General features: G+C 40.5%; 1 protein-coding gene across 1 annotated transcript in view; it reads right to left on the reverse strand.

Moving 5' to 3' along the window:
• The window catches only part of atrnl1b (attractin-like 1b), a 610,807-nt gene that overhangs the window by 203,240 nt on the left and 395,196 nt on the right, over nt 1-12,371 (reverse strand).

Here is a 12,371-nt window from a genome sequence, read left to right on the forward strand (position 1 = left end):
CACATTTGAATCGCAAATCTGAAAATGCACTGGTGGCAAATATTTCTGAGAACTTCCTTGGATGACTGAGAAACTAGCAATTCACAGAGCGTGCCAGAATGTGCAAACCTGATATTAACTTCTTCTGTCATCAGTCTCAATTGGCAACCTGGTTCTCAAGGGCCAAATACAAAATCTTTTCCCCTGGTCTACAAATCCCTCCACTGCATCATCCTTTGACAACCTTTGCTCTCCCGGAAACCAACCAATACCAACCTGCCTTTGAATTCTCAATTTATATTGCTAAATTTAATGTCATTTTTTTTTGGGGGGGGGGAAGCTTTCCTCGTGATTTTTTTTTCATTTAAAACAAAGCAAAACAGATAAATAACTTTTCTTTCCCTGACATTCTTGGTCTTGAACATCAGGAGTAAGTAAGTCAGAAAGTCAGGCAATGGAGCTGAACACAGTGATAAATGAGAAGAAAGCTGGGTTGTGGAGGTGAACTTTGGACAATAAAGAGTGAGTTATTATATTTTGATAGATACTCCAAATTGATACCCCAAATAGTTGCACAAGTTGTATATTGATTTGCCTATCCACTTACAGCAGTTAAAGGCAACAGCAATTATTTATCTCTCCAGGAATAATTAGAATAAGACACTTCATCATTTTTTGGGAATCTCTTATTAAACTCTTCCCAAGGAATGAGCTTTCCAAGTTGGTGGAGGCCAGACAATCACACGCTTATTTTATGGATCCTACAATTATAATAGTCAGCACAAGTTCCTGAGACACGTGTATTTTCTTTAAGTTGTGCAAGAAACAGGTGAGAGTTAATATACTGTGCCACTGCAGTAATTCAAAGTGCTGCAGCAGCCTTTTAAATCTTAGTTTTGAGGTCTGAAAAACAATGTGGTGAAGCAATCTCAATGAGACAGGCTACTTCGATTTGATAATGAAAAATCAGTATGGCTTTTTCTCTCTTTTATTTGCAAGCAGTATGGATACCAAGGTGCTGCAATTCACTCAGCTACAAAGTTTGCTTCCCCTACCTATCCAAGGCAGCCCAAGAACTTCCCAGTTTTGTAGTTTTGAGTATTTTTCTATCTTCCCCACCCCCTTTCCAATGCAAATATTTACTATCAAGATCATTTATTTCTTGTTTTTCTAGTCCCACTTCCATGCTGTGCTCAATCTCATTATCTCTTAATCTGTATCTCTCCCTCTCTTACTTGCAGAGTGGTGATGGAGAAGTTGCTGAAGTGTAGGAGGACAGAAACAGCTTCTCGATGCAAAAGAGAAAATTACAAAGACTTGAGCGAGGATTGCATGGAAAATAGAAAATCACGTTCATACACTCCCTTTAGCTTGAGCAGAAGGCACATATCTATTTCTCCTGTTCTTGCCAATTTACTCTATTGTTGTTGGAAATAATAAACTGCATTAAAAAAAACATACACACACATAAGAGGGGAAAGAATGGATTAAAAGAGAGGCTGCCTCTTTCTTTGCTGTTTTAATAACTCAGGTATGAACTGCTGTGGATTGCATTGGCATCTCCCAAGATTAGTGCTTTAGAATACTTGTAACACAGTAGCAGGCAATGAACGGAAGCAGGGCAGGTTCTAAAAGTCACAGCAAATTATTTTCACAGTCACTGCAAAATTAGTTTATTCAAAAGAAGGATCCATTTAAGGAACAAAGGAAACAGAAAATCCACCAACTTTCCCATATGAAAATGAGTGACCTCTGGAAACAGAGTGAGTCTCCCCATTTACATACGGATATAAATGGAGACATAAGAGATTGCAGATGCTGGGATCTGGAGCAAAAAGCAAATTGCTGGAGGAAGGCCAGGCTGGGCAGCATCTGTGGAGGCAAAGGGATAGTCAACATTTCAGGTGGAGACCCTGCATCAGACCACTGAGTATAAAGGGGAAGGATCAAATATAAAGAGGTGAGGGGGAGGAGTGAGGTAGGATCTGGCAAGCGATCGGTGGATCTGGGTGAGGAGGGGTTGATGAGCAGATGGAGCCAGGTGGGGGAGGGAGGGGTGGAGACAGCAACAGAGGCTGGGAGGTGATAAGTGGAGACAACAGAGGGCTGAAGATAATGGAATCTGATAAGAAAGGAAGGTGATGAATGGAACCAGCTAAGCCCAGGATGCTGGGAAAATGGGAACAGTGGGGGAGGTGTAGGGACAGGGGAACGAGTGGGTTGAATGTGTGGGTGGTAGGCAGATAGAACCAGGTGGGGAGGGGGAAAGAAGCTGGGGAGGGGAGGGGAGGTGGCTGGAAAGAAGTGGGTCTGCAAGAGGACCCAGGTGGATCAGGAGAGAGAAAGGAACAGAGGGGCTGTGGGCTACCTGGAATTGGGGAATTCAATATTCATGGGATCGGGTTGCAGACTACCCAGGCGGAATATGAGGTGCTATTACTCTCATTTGGGTCTGACCTCACCCTGACAGTGGAGGTGGTTGAGGACAGATAGGTCAATGTGGGGAGTTGAAATGGCTTGCTCAAGATGGCCCTCGTGCTCGGCAAAGTGGTTGCCCAGTCTGTGCTTGGTCTCACTGATTGAGAGGAAGCCACATCAAGAGCACCAAATGCAATGGCCAAGGAGGAGGTGCATGTGAATCTCTTACCTCACCTGGAAAGGCTGACTAGGTCCCTGGATGGTGGTGAGGGAGAAGATGTAAGGGATAGGTGTTGTACCTCTGTGATTGGAGGGGAAAGTGCCTGGGGATGGGGAGGAATGGATAAACTGGGGAGGAATGGATAAACCAGGGAGGAATGGAGAGAGTGGTCCATCCGGAAAGCAGAAAGGGTGTGGATTGGAAGTGGGTGGTGGGATTCTGTTGCAGCTGGAGGAAATGATGAATGTGTTTTATATAAATTATGGGCATACAAAACCAACCTCAGTCACTTATTGCAGTTTTGTAACCAAGCTTTAGTTACAAATTACCTAATCATCTCCACTCTTGCTATCCTCACCATATGCTGCCTTGGCGACCATTCTTCCAGAAACACCCAGTTGCAGAAAGTCAAAACATGTGATCAGCTATCTCAATTCCGGTCATACAACATTCTAGACATCTCCCAAGCACTCACAGATGCTACTCATTTTTGACATCAGCCATGCATTCCATCTTAAAATTTGCCCAATGTCAACACCAGAAATATTAACCCAACCAAACTGATCTTAGAAAAAAGTAAGGATCTGTGGGTGAAGTTGCTCAAATACACACAATCCAACCTTTAAACAGGCAAGCACAGTATTACATGCACAATGCAGCAATCAAGTGTCAAGTATACGACTGTCACATGAGGAAATATTAAGTTATCAGATAAAAAGGGTGATTAAATGTGTTACTCCCATGAATTCCAAATTGCCTGACACTTCAATAATCTGGCAGGAACTAGAAGGAAGGCTTATAGTTGAAAGCCCTTCACACCTTAATTGCCATTCCCATGTTTGAGGTTACACAAATCAAAAGCCAAAACCTACAAGTCTTAGACCCTGCAAAGGAAATTGCTATGTATATTGCCAGGTATATGAACCAGAGTTTTCAGCAATCACTGATACAACGTACAAGTTAGGTCTTCTTTAAATTTCACCCCTCTCACCTTAAACCTATGCTCTCTAGTTTTAGATTCCCCTACCCTGGGAAATAGATACTGACTATCTAACCTATCAATGCCCCTCATAATTTTGTAAACCATTACAAGATCACCCCTCAATCTCCTATGTTCCTGTGAAAATAAACCCAGCCTTACCAATCTTTGCTTGTAACTACAGCCCTCCATTCCAGGTAACATCTTGGAGAATCTCTCCACACTCTATTGAATTTTCTAAAGATTTGAAAATAACATATAACTGATTCTTTTTATATTAACAAATATTGTTCTACACATTCCAATTATAAATGGGAGGGGAAAAGTATCATGGCCATCACAAATATCTAGAAAGCCTTCCTGAAAAATGCTGAAGTCATTTTAAGAATGTTTATTGCACACAGCATTGTGGCTGGCACACATTAATCGAAACCGCCCCTGAAATCAGGCACAGGGATTCAGCTTTATGATTAATTCACACGCGTTGTTTCAAACGCAAGCAGCACACCAGCTTTGTGCTCCTTGCTCATTTACATTATGTTGCATTCATCCCTGTGCTCACCATGCTGTTTATTGATTTATTGCTTTGGCTGGGATCCAATGTTGGTTGGCACCATTAAAGCTACGAAAACAAATACTCTAAATACTGGAAAACTCCAAAAACAGAAAATGCTACTAATGCTCAGGCAGCCCAGACAGCATCCATGGAGAGGGACAGCATCCATGGTTGGCTACTTGAAACAAATGTTTCAAGTAGCCAACCTTTTCCCAGAAACAGCCATCAAGGGAACACACAAAGGTAGATGCTTTGAACTTTAATTTCGAACATTCAGGCAAAACATGGACTATTTAACTGGAGCAGTGGGGGGTTGAATTTACTTTTTTGTAACAGCAGTTAGGCCAGAAAGGAGTTATCTGGTGGCAAGAACTAAAACCTCATGACAATGATGTTGTGCAGCATAAACAATTGTTCTCTCTCGTATATAAACTTCCTGCCAGACATCTTCATTCTTTCTGTGTCTCTTATGATTTGATTGTGAGCTGGAGCAGCAGCCAACCTGAATGGCTAAGGAGCACAGATTCAAACCCATCAGTGTCGGGTTTTGTCACGCTTGGGTCAGGTAAGCGAGGTCTAATTTAGCTGCAAGAGATTAACAAGGGCTGCTAGCTGGAGAACTGAGCTCTAATTTGATAGTGCTGGCTTCAAAAGGCATTGATCAAAAACACAGTCTGCCTACCTAGCACTGGAGCAGCAGCCAACCTGAATGGCTAAGGAGCACAGATTCAAATCCATCAGTGTCAGGTTTTGTCACGCTTGGGTCAGGTAAGTGAGGTCTAATTTAGCTGCAAGAGATTAACAAGGGCTGCTAGCTGGAGAACTGAGCTCTAATTTGATAGTGCTGGCTTCAAAAGGCATTGATCAAAAACACAGTCTGCCTACCTAGCATTATTATGGCAAGTGCTAGATATGCGTGGTCCAATATGCTTACCAAGATGGTAGCCAATTCAGCTTGTGCCACAAACGTACATGTGAACATTAGTTTTGATTATGCAATCACAGAGCCCAAATAATGGCTGATACCTGGTCAAAGGTTTGTGAACTAAATTTCACACAGCGTTACACATACACGATGATCATAAGAAGAAAATCCAGGTACTACATTTAACCCAGAAAATTTAAAGCAGTCATTCAAAGCAGATGCATCTTCAGCATGTTAACTGCCTTCAATTATCAGGGTTTATTTACTAGGAGTAGTACCGGATAAGTTGCTTCAAATTCTGTCCTATTAAGGACTACACACTAATTTTTTAAATTTTAATAACCTTACATGTTAAACAAATAACTTGTGAGAGTCAATTTTTTTGTTGCTTGCATATCTAATAATTGTTTTGCAATATTTATCCCAAACACCCACCTAGTCTTCCCCTGAAGGGGTTGATTGCTCCTGATTGAACAGAATGTTGATTGCATGAACAACTACTGATAATAAAGCAACACCCAAGATGCTGGAGGAACTCAGAGGATCGGCAGCATCTATGAAGGGAAATGGACAGTCAACATTTTGGGTCGAGACCCTTCATCTGGACTGAGAGATAGATCCCCTCTCTCTCTCTTGTGTTGCTCCAGATTCTAACATCCGCAGTCTCTCGCGTCTCCAGAATGAGAGTAAAGTTGTGTTATTGACTTAACTTCAGCACTTCCAATGTGAAATAAATCAGGCAAAGGGGTCTTACTTTTTCAAACCTGGGAATATAACCTCTCTCTTTGATGCATCTAATCTCGTAGCTGAACTGAGAAATGATTCCACTCATCACCTATATGGGCTGATCGATTTTCAATGCCAGCCTTTAAAGGGAACTCACAAGTGATCATGATACTTTGACACTGTTTGATCCATAATAATATATCAGATTTCATCCTGAGCTGCTCTGTTATCAGAATTCTACTTAACTATGAAAAACCTATAAATTAAAAATAAGGGAGCTATGAGTGTTATGATATTTTATCACCAAATTATTAGAATTCAAGAGAATCTGTGATGCAGTACTCCATAAATTTCTTTTAAAGACGTTATGAAATTTAGCCAGTGTAGTCAATATTAATTAAATAGAATTAGCATTTATTCCAGTTCAATTTGTCAGCATTTTCAAAGTTAATCACCAATACTAATGAAAACGTAAATTATTTTAGAAACTATTAGCACTTTTGTTAATCTGAATACCATTATAGTCAATCTTACTTGCAGTCAAGGATAGTCTTTGCATTTCTATCCAATCTTCATGTCTCATGAAATTATTAAACTATTTGCTTTAATTTTCTCACCTGTTTCACATTACTCACCAGGTATTTATACAATGCCTTTGCAACATGGTTGAATCAATACAGCATTAATTGACCTTATTGACAGGATATTCTACATATCCATTACAGATCAGAATTATTATTTCCCAAGCAGTAGTCTCATTTGAGTTTTGTTATATGCATATAATTACATATGCATTTTCCACTTGTCCTAATTGTAAAGATCTGGATGATATGTTCTTTGAATCTTATTTCCACACCCATTTTTAATCAATTTTCCATTGAACACGGGATAAAAATATACATTTTGTCACTTATGCTAAATTCACAATAAAGTAGAAGTGTGGCACAGTAGGTAACACTGTTGACTAGCAGCTCCAATGACTGGTGTTCAATCCTGCCCTCCAGTGAATCTGTGTTTCATGTTCTCCCTATAACGGCATGGGTTTCCTGTGTACTCTGGTTTCCACCCACATACCAAAGACATGCAGTTTGGCAGGTTACTGTAAATCATCCCTTGCGTAGTTAGATGACAGGAGGAGTTGATAGGCATGAGAGAGAGAGAATATATTACAGAGAAATAAATGAACTAAAAGAATTGATAGGATTGCTCTGAAAGCTAACAGAGACCTGATGGGCCAAATTGCCTCCTACATTATAAGGAAAATATGAGATTGTACTTTCCTTCCAGTTTCCAAAATTTGTTTTCAGTAATCTCAACTAAACCAGATTTCTGAACCTGAGATCAAGGAAGAACATCCAGAGATTACTTTCACATATCTAAAGGCCTGAACCATGGGTCATCACTGCTTCTTCTCTGTGATTGCCTTCCAATGAACCAGTATCTTTTTTAGAGAAACTTTCAAAGGTAAATTGAACATTTCAAAGGTAAATTATTTGCAATGCTTATAATGACAATGTAGCTGAACAGATTTCTTGAAAATTAGTGTCAGTTTTCAGTTAGTGAATGGCCAACAATCACATCCAAAATCGTCTCCACAGATAACAGACATTCTTTTTATAAGATTGTTTACTCACTTATGTTGACCCTGAATACCATTTTACCCATGGAGTTCATGGCAGCTCCCAACAGAACAATCACAATAGTCCCATCCCTCGCTCCCTGTAGCCCTGCAATTTATTCTCTGCACGTCTCAATATTCCTTTGAGATATGGGAGATGACCAGCACACGCCCTGGAAACCCACAAGCTCACAGGCAGAATACGCAAACCACACAGACAGCAGTCACATCAGGGTCGAACCCAAGTCACTGGAGCTGTGAGCCAGCAGCACTAACTGCTGAGCCACCTTGCTGCCTTTCTCACATTCTGTTGTGCATTACTTCATATTTACCCAACAGTAACATCTGAGCTGGCATTATACCTATTTATTCAGGCCAGGTCCTTTGAATGTCATCAATCTCTCTTACAATACTCATTCATTCTACCACACAGTAAAAACTGCAAATTTACTCAAACATACCTATTCCATATAAATTATAACTAGGACAAGTAATTCGATGCGGCACAACATCACATAAATTTTTGCACCATGTGCAGTGCAACATGCCGTCCGATATTGCAAATTTGTACATGAATCCCAGAGGCAATGCAATGTTGATTTTTGAGGAGATTTGTGAAATATTAAATCACTCTCCCGATTTACATATCCAGAGCTGGGGATGTTTCCAGGTATACAAATCCTGAAAAAAGGACAGCTGAAATGAATACAACCAAAGTGTTGCCGCAACATCAAAATTACTGTAACACTTAAGTTCCAGGATTTTTTTTGGTGACTTTTCAATAGAAAGGAATCAGAAAAGAAAAAGGTTTCATTGACAGCAATTTCTGAGTGAAGAAACAGTACCATTTTTAAACATCTACTTAGAGACAATCTGAACCAAAATTCAAAATCTAACCGTTCTCTTAGCTCTTTTAAAACATTAGTGGAAATACAATGGGCTGAGTGATATTTGTCTGACACCTCTATTTTGGTTATAGCAAATTTAAACTGAGATGCAGTGCCCCAGATCCAAAATGTTAATTGTTTCTCAGCCTGACCTGCTGAGTGTTTCCAACATTTTCTGTTTTTATCTCAGATTTCCAACGTAAGATACAAAATATATCACACACTGAAATGCACCTTTTGCGTAGTGGGTTCTGGGGGCAGCCCACAAGTGTCGCCACGCTTCCGGTGCCAACATAGCATGCCCACAACTTCCTAACCCGTATGGCTTTGGAATGTGGGAGGAAACCAGAGCACCCGGAGGAAACCCACGCAGAGACAGGGAGAACGTACAAACTCCTTACAGACAATGGCCAGAGTTGAACCCAGGTCGCTGGCGCTGTAACAGCGTTACGCTAACCATCTGCAGCTTTATTGATTTTCTGATTTTCTCTTTCTAGTCAAAGTAAACTTTGTTGAATCAAAGGCAGGACCACAATATCGGAGCGAACTTGCAACAGGCAAACTGTTAAAGCACAGGCTGCTCACATATTACCGCCCGAACACTTGGCAAAAGGTTCGGGGGAATTTTCAGGTTTCTTCGTCCCTTCAATGATAATGTATTGAACACAGTTCAATCTTTTTCTCTTCTCTGACTCATCGAGACTATCTTCTAAAATGTTTCCCTTGTACACTTTATTTTAACCTTCATGATAATTATTTAAAGATATCCACCCTCACAGTTGTCCCAAACTGTAGGCAGACATGTACCTAAGGCAGGCTCTATCTGGCATTGAGCCTCCAGTACTGGTGCCTTTGCTCCATTCAGGTGCTGCAGATTCATCTGTCAACTTTCCAGGGAGCCAACTTGGCAATCTGACCATCGGGCTCTCTCCTAAACCCCCAGCAGGTGCAGACAAAGCTACACTGAGGTATGTTTCCATGTTAAGTGGACATGTCATCCTTGGCAATTACATAGAACAGTACAGCACAGGAATAAGCCCTTCAGCCCACAATGCTCTGCTGAACTAATTCAGCTAATGACACCCAATCCCTTCTGCCTGCACATGGTTGATATCCCCCCATTCTCTGCATATTCATGTGCCTACCTGAGAGCGTCTTTAAAGCCTCTATCATATCTGCCTCCATCACCAACACCACCAATGGTAGCCCATTCCAGCCACCCACCACTCTGTACAAAAAAACCTGCCCCACACATCTCCTTTGAACTTACCCCCCTCACCTTAAATGCATGCCGTTTTGATTCTGATCTTAATGATCTATTTGAGAAGACCTTATCCTGTGTGGTTGTTGAGGAAAATCATCTGCTCTGATCCCAGTGTGAATGTCAGGATATCCTTGAGAAAGTCCTGGTTTCGAGCACTGGCGACAGCATTTTCTGTCCTGGCGTGGCTGCCTTTGCCTTCCTGGTGCAGGAGAACATGATTTGCTGGAGGCTTCCTAGCCCTCTAACCCTAGCCCTAAACCTGGCAGGACAATCAATCACCATTCGAATGAATGGGAGAAATCTGCCTACAGGAAGAGTAACTTAGTACTTTTTCCCCCTATTTATTTCAGTTAGGATTAGGATTAAACTTGAATTTTGCTGCATGATGTCAAAATATTCTTGATGGTGGTTCTGCTGGCACAGGACACTCAATCATTTTTCAAATAATAAGTGACACACATGAACAAGGCTTAATATGATTATGCCAATGTGCCCAACTTCTGGGATCACCTTTAGACTTTATTCTTGTAATGAACCACCAATAAATCAGTTGTATCTCATATACCTAATCCTTGGCTGATTTCAACTGATTAATTTTGCACCATTTAAGAAATTTTCCTCCCTTAGCTGCCTAACCCCTTACCCCTCATAACACACATAGAATCACACACTTCATAGTTGCACAGTCTCGCCTTTTCATCAAAGAGCTTTTGACCTGTTGGTATGGCCATCTGGTTGAGAATTGCCTTGCAACTAATCTGTCAACTCTTTATGTGACCTCTATTTCTTTTCCAATAAAGTATCTTAATTTGCTTGCAAGACCAGTGAAGTTTTTGAATTTGACACAAAAGACTTTTACATCATTGTACCACCAAAGCCTGGTGCAGGATAATGCCCTCCGCACTGAGGACTAGACCTCATTGGCGTTGGATGGTGGGGAAGTATCTCATCTTCTCAAGTGAAATGATCTGAACAGTAATTTCATTGACCACCCAACAATAACTTTACAGCAGCCACTGCAACATTGGTCCTGCAAGAGAAGGCCTTGAGCCATTTGGTGAAATCATCTGGAAATCCAACCAGCTATGAGGAAGGGGTTGGATTAACTGAAGATGCATCCACGGCCCAGTAAGTAATGGATGTCAGAATTTGACAACCGCTTATTCTTTCTCAGGTAAAGACTGTGCTGGAAACATCCCTCAACCGGATCGAATATACACAAATTCAATAGGCCACCACATGGAATGTTTCATTTTATTAATAATACATGAAGCAGAAATATATCGTTGGGGAGATAACAATGGAAGTAGCTCAAAACCTTCATCTGTCTGCTTGAGTAGGCTCCTATAGTAAAAGGCTGTGCCTAAAATAAGGTTATTTCTATTGCTGACATGTGGGTGCTAAGACTGGCTTCACAATGACAATGAAGGATAATTGAAATGCATGCAAGTTTACATGGGATTCAGTCCAAAAGCTAGCAACAGTATCACTCTGGAACAAGCATGTGAATGGGCAAGTTATCTACATTAGAAATGCCACAACCGTTCTTTTGATACAAGACTAAATGTTAAAAGCAATCTGAAAGGAACAATCTGAACATATATTATCCAACTGATCAAAGGCAGGGGCACTATTCTACCCATTACACAGAACTATTGGGGAAAACAAAGGCAAATCCAGCTGTTGCTTTTCCATCCTCATGAAAAGAAGATCCATTCTGAATAAATCAGGGGCTCCCGCTATAGGAGAGGTAGTGACTGGCATGGGTTGGAAGTTGAAAAGAAGATGACACTGTGGGGTTCAAATTTCAACAGTACACTCTCTATCATTCCCTCTGCAGGATGACATGCTTGACAACATAGCACTCCTTCAATACTGCCCTGAGTTGTCAAGCTAAATTATGAGCTCAAGCACTGCAGTGTGCACAAGTTCACCTTAGGAGCAAAGTGACATCAGCCCAGAAGCTAAAATCTGATCAACACAGAATAAATAAAAACAAATTATTCAGTGTAGCTACATTGCATATTTATTTTTATAATGCTTTTGCTTATAGCGGTCATATTGGTAGAATTAGCCTTTTATTTCAGTAGGTCCTGATAGTTGAAGAATAACTTAATCAAAACTACCCATTGATCCACTTTCAAACACCACAGAAAATGTGAATTAATTAAAAGGATCATCTCAATTATCCATGAAATTGCACTAACTAAAAATCTACATGTAAATGGATAGGATTTCCATCCTTCTCTTGAATTGGAACATGTCAAGGCACGGACAAGAAATCTTCAAAATCAAGGCAAAATCAAAATAAACAAAATGAAGTAGTGTTTAATTAATCAGGAAGCACGCAATTTATAAAATATGGCAACTTTCACATTTCAACTGGACAGGCCCACTGATCTCTTAAAGTGCACATAGTCACCCATGAAGGTAATTCTGGTGTTGTAACATTACAGGTGAAGTTATGTATCGGCAGGTTCTTTAAATGAATATTGGTGACTGAAATGAAAGGAGATATTTCAGAGTTACTAAGGCTGTTGATCTACCAGCCATTCAAAACCACTTCATGCTGTCATCTTCAATGATTACAAATGCCTACTGAAAGCAGCATGCATCTTAGATCTGCCACAAATAACCTTGACAGAGCGAAGTTGCACAAAACCGAAATTAGGACAAGCCAGCTGTGAAGGCAAAATTTGCTTAACGTACAGAGCCAGACAAATTTCTAAGTATTCATAGCCTGGGTGGAACATTTTATAAATTATTTTTTTAGAATTTCAAATATCACTAAAAATGTGT

Source organism: Pristis pectinata, chromosome 12 (assembly GCF_009764475.1).
Source record: "Pristis pectinata isolate sPriPec2 chromosome 12, sPriPec2.1.pri, whole genome shotgun sequence".
Taxonomy (NCBI): domain Eukaryota; kingdom Metazoa; phylum Chordata; class Chondrichthyes; order Rhinopristiformes; family Pristidae; genus Pristis; species Pristis pectinata.